Genomic DNA, 14,112 nt, shown 5'->3' with positions numbered 1-14,112 from the left:
GCTCATGAATAATTGTGTACCACTCCGGATACAAACTGCATATCATTTAGTGTGTATTCTGTGCGCGCCATATTGGAAATTACAAGCAGCACGTAGTGTAAGTGTGCGTGTGTGTGCTCATGAATAATAGTGTACCACTCCGGATACAAACCGCATATCATTTAGTGTGTATTCTGTGCGCGCCATATTGGAAATTACAAGCAGCGCGTAGTGTAAGTGTGTGTATGTGTGCTCATGTATATTAGTGTACCACTCCGGATACAAACTGCATATCATTAAGTGTGTATTATGAGCGCGCCATATTCAAACTTATAAGCGGCGCGTAGCTCTAGTGTGTATGTTTACTCATAAATATTTGTGTACCACTCCGGATACAAACCGCATATCATTCAGTGTGTATTCTGTGCGCGCCATATTCAAACTAATAAGCGGCGCGTAGTGCCAGTGTGTGTGTGCTCATGAAATAGTGTACCACTCCGGATACAAACCGCATATCATTCAGTGTGTATTCTGTGCACGCCATATTCAAACTAATAAGCGGCGCGTAGTGCCAGTGTGTGTATGTGTGCTCATGTATATTAGTGTACCACTCCGGATACAAACTGCATATCATTAAGTGTGTATTCTGTGCACGCCATATTCAAACTAATCAGCGGTGCGTAGTGCCAGTGTGTGTGTGCTCATGAATAATAGTGTACCACTCCGGATACAAACCGCATATCATTAAGTGAGTATTCTGTGCGCGCCAAATTAAAACCAATAAGCGGTGCGTAGTGCCAGTGTGTGTATGTGTGCTCATGTAAATGAGTGTACCACTCCGGATACAAACCGCATATCATTCAGTGTGTATTCTGTGCGCGCTATATTCAAACTAATAAGCGGCGCGTAGTGCCAGTGTGTGTATGTGTGCTCATGTATATTAGTGTACCACTCCGGATACAAACTGCATATCATTAAGTGTGTATTATGTGCGCGCCATATTCAAACTTATAAGCGGCGCGTAGCTCTAGTGTGTATGTTTACTCATAAATATTTGTGTACCACTCCGGATACAAACCGCATATCATTAAGTGAGTATTCTGTGCGCGCCAAATTAAAACCAATAAGCGGTGCGTAGTGCCAGTGTGTGTATGTGTGCTCATGTAAATGAGTGTACCACTCCGGATACAAACCGCATATAATTAAGTGTGTATTCTGTGCGCGCCATATTCAAACTAATAAGATGTGCATAGTGCCAGTGTGTGTATGTGTGCTCATGAATAATAGTGTACCACTCAGGATACAAACTGCATATCATTAAGTGTGTATTATGTGCGCGCCATATTCAAAGTAATAAGCGGCGCGTAGTGCCAGTGTGTGTATGTGTGCTCATGTATATTAGTGTACCACTCCGGATACAAACCGCATATCATTAAGTGTGTATTCTGTGCGCGCCATATTCAAACTAATAAGCGGCGCATAGTGCCAGTGTGTGTATGTGTGCTCATGAATAATAGTGTACCACTCCGGATACAAACCGCATATCATTAAGTGTGTATTCTGTGCGCGCCATATTCAAACTAATAAGCGGCGCGTAGTGCCAGTGTGTGTATGTGTGCTCATGTATATAAGTGTACCACTCCGGATACAAACTGCATATCATTAAGTGTGTATTCTGTGTGCGCCATATTCAAACTTATAAGCGGCGCGTAGTGCCAGTGTGTGTGTGTGCTCATGAATAATAGTGTACCACTCCGGATACAAACCGCATATCATTAAGTGTGTATTCTGTGCGCGCCATATTCAAACTAATAAGATGTGCATAGTGCTAGTGTGTGTGTGCTCATAAATATTGGTGTACCACTCCGGATACAAATCGCATATCATTAAGTGTGTATTCTGTGCGCGCCATATTCAAACTAATAAGCGGCGCGTAGCGCTAGTGTGTATGTGTACTCATAAATATTAGTGTACCACTCTGGATACAAACCGCATATCATTTAGTGTGTATTCTGTGCGCGCCAAATTAAAACCAATAAGCGGCAAGTAGTGCCAGTGTGTGTGTGTGCTCATGAATATTAGTGTACCACTCCGGATACAAACTGCATATCATTAAGTGTGTATTCTGTGCGCGCCATATTCAAACTAATAAGCGGCGCATAGTGCCAGTGTGTGTATGTGTGCTCATGAATAATAGTGTACCACTCCGGATACAAACCGCATATCATTAAGTGTGTATTCTGTGTGCGCCATATTCAAACTAATAAGCGGCGCGTAGTGCCAGTGTGTGTGTGTGCTCATAAATAATAGTGTACCACTCCGGATACAAACCGCATATCATTAAGTGTGTATTCTGTGCGCGCCATATTCAAACTAATAAGCGGCGCGTAGTGCCAGTGTGTGTATGTGTGCTCATGTATATAAGTGTACCACTCTGGATACAAACCGCATATCATTCAGTGTGTATTCTGTGCGCGCCATATTCAAACTAAGAAGCGGCGCATAGTGCTAGTGTGTATGTGTGCTCATGAATAATTGTGTACCACTCCGGATACAAACTGCATATCATTAAGTGTGTATTATGTGCGCGCCATATTCAAACTTATAAGCGGCGCGTAGCTCTAGTGTGTATGTGTACTCATAAATATTTGTGTACCGCTCCGGATACAAACCGCATATCATTCAGTGTGTATTCTGTGCGCGCCAAATTAAAACCAATAAGCGGCGCGTAGTGCCAGTGTGTGTATGTGTGCTCATGTATATTAGTGTACCACTCCGGATACAAACTGCATATAATTAAGTGTGATTTCTGTGTGCGCCATATTCAAACGCGTAGTGCCAGTGTGTGTGTGTGCTCATAAATATTAGTGTACCACTCCGGATACAAACTGCATATCATTAAGTGTGTATTATGTGCGCGCCATATTCAAACTTATAAGAGGCGCGTAGTGCCAGTGTGTGTGTGTGCTCATAAATAATAGTGTACCACTCCGGATACAAACCGCATATCATTAAGTGTGTATTATTTGCGCGCCATATTCAAACCAATAAGCGGCGCGTAGTGCCAGTGTGTGTGTGTGCTCATAAATAATAGTGTACCACTCCGGATACAAACCGCATATCATTAAGTGAGTATTCTGTGCGCGCCAAATTAAAACCAATAAGGGGTGCGTAGTGCCAGTGTGAGTGTGCTCATGAATAATAGTGTACCACTCCGGATACAAACCGCATATCATTAAGTGTGTATTCTGTGCGCGCCAAATTAAAACCAATAAGCGACGCGTAGTGCCAGTGTGTGTGTGTGCTCATAAATAATAGTGTACCACTCCGGATACAAACCGCATATCATTCAGTGAGTATTCTGTGCGCGCCAAATTAAAACCAATAAGCGGCACGTAGTGCCAGTGTGTGTATGTGTGCTCATGTATATTAGTGTACCACTCCGGATACAAACTGCATATAATTAAGTGTGATTTCTGTGTGCGCCATATTCAAACTTATAAGCGGCGCGTAGTGCCAGTGTGTGTGTGTGCTCATAAATATTAGTGTACCACTCCGGATACAAACCGCATATCATTCAGTGTGTATTCTGTGCACGCCATATTCAAACCAATAAGCGGCGCGTAGTGCCAGTGTGTGTGTGTGCTCATAAATAATAGTGTACCACTCCGGATACAAACCGCATATCATTCAGTGTGTATTATTTGCGCGCCATATTCAAACCAATAAGCGGCGCGTAGTGCCAGTGTGTGTGTGTGCTCATAAATAATAGTGTACCACTCCGGATACAAACCGCATATCATTAAGTGAGTATTCTGTGCGCGCCAAATTAAAACCAATAAGGGGTGCGTAGTGCCAGTGTGAGTGTGCTCATGAATAATAGTGTACCACTCCGGATACAAACCGCATATCATTAAGTGTGTATTCTGTGCGCGCCAAATTAAAACCAATAAGCGGCGCGTAGTGCCAGTGTGTGTGTGTGCTCATGAATAATTGTGTACCACTCCGGATACAAACTGCATATCATTCAGTGTGTATTCTGTGCACGCCATATTCAAACCAATAAGCGGCGCGTAGTGCCAGTGTGTGTGTGTGCTCATAAATAATAGTGTACCACTCCGGATACAAACCGCATATCATTCAGTGTGTATTATTTGCGCGCCATATTCAAACCAATAAGCGGCGCGTAGTGCCAGTGTGTGTGTGTGCTCATAAATAATAGTGTACCACTCCGGATACAAACCGCATATCATTAAGTGAGTATTCTGTGCGCGCCAAATTAAAACCAATAAGGGGTGCGTAGTGCCAGTGTGAGTGTGCTCATGAATAATAGTGTACCACTCCGGATACAAACCGCATATCATTAAGTGTGTATTCTGTGCGCGCCAAATTAAAACCAATAAGCGGCGCGTAGTGCCAGTGTGTGTATGTGTGCTCATGTATATTAGTGTACCACTCCGGATACAAACTGCATATAATTAAGTGTGATTTCTGTGTGCGCCATATTCAAACTTATAAGCGGCGCGTAGTGCCAGTGTGTGTGTGTGCTCATAAATATTAGTGTACCACTCCGGATACAAACCGCATATCATTCAGTGTGTATTCTGTGCACGCCATATTCAAACCAATAAGCGGCGCGTAGTGCCAGTGTGTGTGTGTGCTCATAAATAATAGTGTACCACTCCGGATACAAACCGCATATCATTCAGTGTGTATTATTTGCGCGCCATATTCAAACCAATAAGCGGCGCGTAGTGCCAGTGTGTGTGTGTGCTCATAAATAATAGTGTACCACTCCGGATACAAACCGCATATCATTAAGTGAGTATTCTGTGCGCGCCAAATTAAAACCAATAAGGGGTGCGTAGTGCCAGTGTGAGTGTGCTCATGAATAATAGTGTACCACTCCGGATACAAACCGCATATCATTAAGTGTGTATTCTGTGCGCGCCAAATTAAAACCAATAAGCGGCGCGTAGTGCCAGTGTGTGTGTGTGCTCATGAATAATTGTGTACCACTCCGGATACAAACTGCATATCATTAAGTGAGTATTCTGTGCGCGCCAAATTAAAACCAATAAGCGGTGCGTAGTGCCAGTGTGAGTGTGCTCATGAATAATAGTGTACCACTCCGGATACAAACTGCATATCATTAAGTGTGTATTATGTGCGCGCCATATTCAAACTTATAAGCGGCGCGTAGTGCCAGTGTGTGTGTGTGCTCATAAATATTAGTGTACCACTCCGGATACAAACCGCATATAATTAAGTGTGTATTCTGTGCGCGCTATATTCAAACTAATAAGCGGCGCGTAGTGCCAGTGTGTGTATGTGTGCTCATGTATATTAGTGTACCACTCCGGATACAAACTGCATATCATTAAGTGTGTATTATGTGCGCGCCATATTCAAACTTATAAGAGGCGCGTAGCTCTAGTGTGTATGTTTACTCATAAATATTTGTGTACCACTCCGGATACAAACCGCATATCATTCAGTGTGTATTCTGTGCGCGCCATATTCAAACTAATAAGCGGCGCGTAGTGCCAGTGTGTGTATGTGTGCTCATGTATATTAGTGTACCACTCCGGATACAAACTGCATATAATTAAGTGTAATTTCTGTGTGCGCCATATTCAAACTTATAAGCGGCGCGTAGTGCCAGTGTGTGTGTGTACTCATAAATATTAGTGTACCACTCCGGATACAAACCGCATATCATTCAGTGTGTATTCTGTGCACGCCATATTCAAACCAATAAGCGGCGCGTAGTGCCAGTGTGTGTGTGTGTGCTCATAAATAATAGTGTACCACTTCGGATACAAACCGCATATCATTAAGTGAGTATTCTGTGCGCGCCAAATTAAAACCAATAAGCGGTGCGTAGTGCCAGTGTGAGTGTGCTCATGAATAATAGTGTACCACTCCGGATACAAACCGCATATCATTAAGTGTGTATTCTGTGCGCGCCAAATTAAAACCAATAAGCGGCGCGTAGTGCCAGTGTGTGTGTGTGCTCATGAATAATTGTGTACCACTCCGGATACAAACTGCATATCATTTAGTGTGTATTCTGTGCGCGCCATATTGGAAATTACAAGCAGCACGTAGTGTAAGTGTGCGTGTGTGTGCTCATAAATATTAGTGTACCGCTCCGGATACAAACCGCATATCATTAAGTGTGTATTCTGTGCACGCCATATTCAAACCAGTAAGCGGCGCGTAGTGCCAGTGTGTGTGTGTGCTCATAAATAATAGTGTACCACTCCGGATACAAACCGCATATCATTAAGTGTGTATTCTGTGCACGCCATATTCAAACTTATAAGCGGCGCGTAGTGCCAGTGTGTGTGTGTGCTCATAAATATTAGTGTACCACTCCGGATACAAACCGCATATAATTAAGTGTGTATTCTGTGCGCGCTATATTCAAACTAATAAGCGGCACGTAGTGCCAGTGTGTGTATGTGTGCTCATGTATATTAGTGTACCACTCCGGATACAAACTGCATATCATTAAGTGTGTATTCTGTGCGCGCCATATTCAAACCAATAAGCGGCGCGTAGTGCCAGTGTGTGTGTGCTCATAAATATTGGTGTACCACTCCGGATACAAACCGCATATCATTAAGTGTGTATTCTGTGCGCGCCAAATTAAAACCAATAAGCGGCGCGTAGTGCCAGTGTGTGTGTGTGCTCATGAATAATTGTGTACCACTCCGGATACAAACTGCATATCATTTAGTGTGTATTCTGTGCGCGCCATATTGGAAATTACAAGCAGCGCGTAGTGTAAGTGTGCGTGTGTGTGCTCATAAATATTAGTGTACCGCTCCGGATACAAACCGCATATCATTAAGTGTGTATTCTGTGCACGCCATATTCAAACCAGTAAGCGGCGCGTAGTGCCAGTGTGTGTGTGTGCTCATAAATAATAGTGTACCACTCCGGATACAAACCGCATATCATTAAGTGTGTATTCTGTGCACGCCATATTCAAACTTATAAGCGGCGCGTAGTGCCAGTGTGTGTGTGTGCTCATAAATATTAGTGTACCACTCCGGATACAAACCGCATATCATTCAGTGTGTATTCTGTGCGCGCCATATTCAAACTAATAAGCGGCGCGTAGTGCCAGTGTGTGTATGTGTGCTCATGTATATTAGTGTACCACTCCGGATACAAACTGCATATAATTAAGTGTAATTTCTGTGTGCGCCATATTCAAGCTTATAAGCGGCGCGTAGTGCCAGTGTGTGTGTGTACTCATAAATATTAGTGTACCACTCCGGATACAAACCGCATATCATTCAGTGTGTATTATGTGCGCGCCATATTCAAACCAATAAGCGGCGCGTAGTGCCAGTGTGTGTGTGTGCTCATAAATAATAGTGTACCACTCCGGATACAAACCGCATATCATTAAGTGAGTATTCTGTGCGCGCCAAATTAAAACCAATAAGCGGTGCGTAGTGCCAGTGTGAGTGTGCTCATGAATAATAGTGTACCACTCCGGATACAAACCGCATATCATTAAGTGTGTATTCTGTGCGCGCCAAATTAAAACCAATAAGCGGCGCGTAGTGCCAGTGTGTGTGTGTGCTCATGAATAATTGTGTACCACTCCAGATACAAACTGCATATCATTTAGTGTGTATTCTGTGCGCGCCATATTGGAAATTACAAGCAGCACGTAGTGTAAGTGTGTGTGTGTTTGCTCATGAATGATAGTGTACCACTCCGGATACAAACCGCATATCATTTAGTGTGTATTCTGTGCGCGCCATATTGGAAATTACAAGCAGCGCGTAGTGTAAGTGTGCGTGTGTGTGCTCATAAATATTAGTGTACCGCTCCGGATACAAACCGCATATCATTAAGTGTGTATTCTGTGCACGCCATATTCAAACCAGTAAGCGGCGCGTAGTGCCAGTGTGTGTGTGTGCTCATAAATAATAGTGTACCACTCCGGATACAAACCGCATATCATTAAGTGTGTATTCTGTGCACGCCATATTCAAACTAATCAGCGGTGCGTAGTGCCAGTGTGTGTGTGCTCATGAATAATAGTGTACCACTCCGGATACAAACCGCATATCATTAAGTGAGTATTCTGTGCGCGCCAAATTAAAACCAATAAGCGGTGCGTAGTGCCAGTGTGTGTATGTGTGCTCATGTAAATTAGTGTACCACTCCGGATACAAACCGCATATCATTCAGTGTGTATTCTGTGCACGCCATATTCAAACCAATAAGCGGCGCGTAGTGCCAGTGTGTGTGTGTGTGTTTGCTCATGAATGATAGTGTACCACTCCGGATACAAACCGCATATCATTAAGTGTGTATTATGTGCGCGCCATATTCAAACTTATAAGCGGCGCGTAGCTCTAGTGTGTATGTTTACTCATAAATATTTGTGTACCACTCCGGATACAAACCGCATATCATTCAGTGTGTATTCTGTGCGCGCCATATTCAAACTAATAAGCGGCGCGTAGTGCCAGTGTGTGTATGTGTGCTCATGTATATTAGTGTACCACTCCGGATACAAACTGCATATAATTAAGTGTGATTTCTGTGTGCGCCATATTCAAACTTATAAGCGGCGCGTAGTGCCAGTGTGTGTGTGTACTCATAAATATAAGTGTACCACTCCGGATACAAACCGCATATCATTCAGTGAGTATTCTGTGCACGCCATATTCAAACTAATCAGCGGTGCGTAGTGCCAGTGTGAGTGTGCTCATGAATAATAGTGTACCACTCCGGATACAAACCGCAGATCATTAAGTGTGTATTCTGTGCGCGCCAAATTAAAACCAATAAGCGGCGCGTAGTGCCAGTGTGTGTGTGTGCTCATGAATAATTGTGTACCACTCCGGATACAAACTGCATATCATTTAGTGTGTATTCTGTGCGCGCCATATTGGAAATTACAAGCAGCACGTAGTGTAAGTGTGCGTGTGTGTGCTCATGAATAATAGTGTACCACTCCGGATACAAACCGCATATCATTTAGTGTGTATTCTGTGCGCGCCATATTGGAAATTACAAGCAGCGCGTAGTGTAAGTGTGTGTATGTGTGCTCATGTATATTAGTGTACCACTCCGGATACAAACTGCATATCATTAAGTGTGTATTATGAGCGCGCCATATTCAAACTTATAAGCGGCGCGTAGCTCTAGTGTGTATGTTTACTCATAAATATTTGTGTACCACTCCGGATACAAACCGCATATCATTCAGTGTGTATTCTGTGCGCGCCATATTCAAACTAATAAGCGGCGCGTAGTGCCAGTGTGTGTGTGCTCATGAAATAGTGTACCACTCCGGATACAAACCGCATATCATTCAGTGTGTATTCTGTGCACGCCATATTCAAACTAATAAGCGGCGCGTAGTGCCAGTGTGTGTATGTGTGCTCATGTATATTAGTGTACCACTCCGGATACAAACTGCATATCATTAAGTGTGTATTCTGTGCACGCCATATTCAAACTAATCAGCGGTGCGTAGTGCCAGTGTGTGTGTGCTCATGAATAATAGTGTACCACTCCGGATACAAACCGCATATCATTAAGTGAGTATTCTGTGCGCGCCAAATTAAAACCAATAAGCGGTGCGTAGTGCCAGTGTGTGTATGTGTGCTCATGTAAATGAGTGTACCACTCCGGATACAAACCGCATATCATTCAGTGTGTATTCTGTGCGCGCTATATTCAAACTAATAAGCGGCGCGTAGTGCCAGTGTGTGTATGTGTGCTCATGTATATTAGTGTACCACTCCGGATACAAACTGCATATCATTAAGTGTGTATTATGTGCGCGCCATATTCAAACTTATAAGCGGCGCGTAGCTCTAGTGTGTATGTTTACTCATAAATATTTGTGTACCACTCCGGATACAAACCGCATATCATTAAGTGTGTATTCTGTGCGCGCCATATTCAAACTAATAAGCGGCGCGTAGTGCCAGTGTGTGTATGTGTGCTCATGTATATTAGTGTACCACTCCGGATACAAACTGCATATAATTAAGTGTGATTTCTGTGTGCGCCATATTCAAACTTATAAGCGGCGCGTAGTGCCAGTGTGTGTGTGTACTCATAAATATAAGTGTACCACTCCGGATACAAACCGCATATCATTCAGTGTGTATTCTGTGCACGCCAAATTCAAACCAGTAAGCGGCGCGTAGTGCCAGTGTGTGTGTGTGCTCATAAATAATAGTGTACCACTCCGGATACAAACCGCATATCATTAAGTGAGTATTCTGTGCGCGCCAAATTAAAACCAATAAGTGGTGCGTAGTGCCAGTGTGAGTGTGCTCATGAATAATAGTGTACCACTCCGGATACAAACCGCATATCATTAAGTGTGTATTCTGTGCGCGCCAAATTAAAACCAATAAGCGGCGCGTAGTGCCAGTGTGTGTGTGTGCTCATGAATAATTGTGTACCACTCCGGATACAAACTGCATATCATTTAGTGTGTATTCTGTGCGCGCCATATTGGAAATTACAAGCAGCACGTAGTGTAAGTGTGCGTGTGTGTGCTCATGAATAATAGTGTACCACTCCGGATACAAACTGCATATCATTAAGTGTGTATTCTGTGCGCGCCATATTCAAACTTATAAGCGGCGCGTAGCTCTAGTGTGTATGTTTACTCATAAATATTTGTGTACCACTCCGGATACAAACCGCATATCATTCAGTGTGTATTCTGTGCGCGCCATATTCAAACTAATAAGCGGCGCGTAGTGCCAGTGTGTGTGTGCTCATGAAATAGTGTACCACTCCGGATACAAACCGCATATCATTCAGTGTGTATTCTGTGCACGCCATATTCAAACTAATCAGCGGCGCGTAGTGCCAGTGTGTGTGTGCTCATGAATAATAGTGTACCACTCCGGATACAAACCGCATATCATTCAGTGTGTATTCTGTGCACGCCATATTCAAACTAATCAGCGGCGCGTAGTGCCAGTGTGTGTGTGCTCATGAATAATAGTGTACCACTCCGGATACAAACTGCATATCATTAAGTGTGTATTATGTGCGCGCCATATTCAAACTTATAAGCGGCGCGTAGCTCTAGTGTGTATGTTTACTCATAAATATTTGTGTACCACTCCGGATACAAACCGCATATCATTCAGTGTGTATTCTGTGCGCGCCATATTCAAACTAATAAGCGGCGCGTAGTGCCAGTGTGTGTGTGCTCATGAAATAGTGTACCACTCCGGATACAAACCGCATATCATTCAGTGTGTATTCTGTGCACGCCATATTCAAACCAATAAGCGGCGCGTAGTGCCAGTGTGTGTGTGCTCATGAATAATAGTGTACCACTCCGGATACAAACCGCATATCATTCAGTGTGTATTCTGTGCACGCCATATTCAAACCAATAAGCGGCGCGTAGTGCCAGTGTGTGTGTGCTCATGAATAATAGTGTACCACTCCGGATACAAACCGCATATCATTAAGTGTGTATTCTGTGCGCGCCATATTCAAACTAATCAGCGGCGCGTAGTGCCAGTGTGTGTGTACTCATGAATAATAGTGTACCACTCCGGATACAAACCGCATATCATTCAGTGTGTATTCTGTGCACGCCATATTCAAACCAATAAGCGGCGCGTAGTGCCAGTGTGTGTGTGCTCATGAATAATAGTGTACCACTCCGGATACAAACCGCATATCATTCAGTGTGTATTCTGTGCACGCCATATTCAAACCAATAAGCGGCGCGTAGTGCCAGTGTGTGTGTGCTCATGAATAATAGTGTACCACTCCGGATACAAACCGCATATCATTAAGTGTGTATTCTGTGCTCGCCATATTCAAACTAATCAGCGGCGCGTAGTGCCAGTGTGTGTGTGCTCATGAATAATAGTGTACCACTCCGGATACAAACCGCATATCATTCAGTGTGTATTCTGTGCACGCCATATTCAAACCAATAAGCGGCGCGTAGTGCCAGTGTGTGTGTGCTCATGAATAATAGTGTACCACTCCGGATACAAACCGCATATCATTCAGTGTGTATTCTGTGCACGCCATATTCAAACCAATAAGCGGCGCGTAGTGCCAGTGTGTGTGTGTTCATGAATAATAGTGTACCACTCCGGATACAAACCGCATATCATTAAGTGTGTATTATTTGCGCGGCATATTCAAACTAATAAGCGGCGCGTAGTGCCAGTGTGTGTGTGCTCATGAATAATAGTGTACCACTCCGGATACAAACCGCATATCATTAAGTGTGTATTCTGTGTGCGCCATATTCAAACTTATAAGCGGCGCGTAGTGCCAGTGTGTGTGTGTGCTCATAAATAATAGTGTACCACTCCGGATACAAACTGCATATCATTAAGTGTGTATTCTGTGCGCGCCATATTCAAACTTATAAGCGGCGCGTAGTGCCAGTGTGTGTGTGTGCTCATAAATATTAGTGTACCACTCCGGATACAAACCGCATATAATTAAGTGTGTATTCTGTGCGCGCTATATTCAAACTAATAAGCGGCACGTAGTGCCAGTGTGTGTATGTGTGCTCATGAATAATAGTGTACCACTCCGGATACAAACTGCATATCATTAAGTGTGTATTATGTGCGCGCCATATTCAAACTTATAAGCGGCGCGTAGTGCCAGTGTGTGTGTGTGCTCATAAATATTAGTGTACCACTCCGGATACAAACCGCATATCATTCATTGTGTATTCTGTGCGCGCCATATTCAAACTTATAAGCGGCGCGTAGTGCCAGTGTGTGTGTGTGCTCATAAATATTAGTGTACCACTCCGGATACAAACCGCATATAATTAAGTGTGTATTCTGTGCGCGCTATATTCAAACTAATAAGCGGCGCGTAGTGCCAGTGTGTGTATGTGTGCTCATGTATATTAGTGTACCACTCCGGATACAAACTGCATATCATTAAGTGTGTATTATGTGCGCGCCATATTCAAACTTATAAGCGGCGCGTAGCTCTAGTGTGTATGTGTACTCATAAATAATAGTGTACCACTCCGGATACAAACCGCATATCATTCAGTGTGTATTCTGTGTGCGCCATATTCAAACTTATAAGCGGCGCGTAGTGCCAGTGTGTGTGTGTGCTCATAAATATTAGTGTACCACTCCGGATACAAACCGCATATCATTCAGTGTGTATTCTGTGCACGCCATATTCAAACCAATAAGCGGCGCGTAGTGCCAGTGTGTGTGTGTGCTCATAAATAATAGTGTACCACTCCGGATACAAACCGCATATCATTAAGTGAGTATTCTGTGCGCGCCAAATTAAAACCAATAAGCGGCGCGTAGTGCCAGTGTGAGTGTGCTCATGAATAATAGTGTACCACTCCGGATACAAACCGCATATCATTAAGTGTGTATTCTGTGCGCGCCAAATTAAAACCAATAAGCGGCGCGTAGTGCCAGTGTGTGTGTGTGCTCATGAATAATTGTGTACCACTCCGGATACAAACTGCATATCATTAAGTGTGTATTCTGTTCGCGCCATATTGGAAATTACAAGCAGCGCGTAGTGTAAGTGTGCGTGTGTGTGCTCATGAATAATAGTGTACCACTCCGGATACAAACCGCATATCATTTAGTGTGTATTCTGTGCGCGCCATATTGGAATTTACAAGCAGCGCGTAGTGTAAGTGTGCGTGTGTGTGCTCATAAATATAAGTGTACCGCTCCGGATACAAACCGCATATCATTAAGTGTGTATTCTGTGCGCGTCATATTGAAAATTATAAGCGGCGCGTAGTGCCAATATGTATGTGTGCTCATGAATAATTGTGTACCACTCCGGATACAAACCGCATATCATTTAGTGTGTATTCTGTGCGCGCCATATTCAAAATTACAAGCGGCGCGTAGTGCCAGTGTGTATGTGTGCTCATGAATAATTGTGTACCACTCCGGATACAAACTGCATATCATTAAGTGTGTATTCTGTGCGCGCCATATTCAAACTAATAAGCGGCGCATAGTGCTAGTGTGTATGTGTGCTCAAGAATAATAGTGTACCACTCCGGATACAAACCGCATATCATTAAGTGTGTATTCTGTGCGCGCCATATTCAAACTAATAAGCAGCGCGTAGTGT

The sequence above is a fragment of the Anopheles gambiae genome, assembly GCF_943734735.2.
Source record: "Anopheles gambiae chromosome X unlocalized genomic scaffold, idAnoGambNW_F1_1 X_unloc_1, whole genome shotgun sequence".
Classification (NCBI taxonomy): domain Eukaryota; kingdom Metazoa; phylum Arthropoda; class Insecta; order Diptera; family Culicidae; genus Anopheles; species Anopheles gambiae.
Note: the sequence above shows the minus strand (reverse complement) of the source record.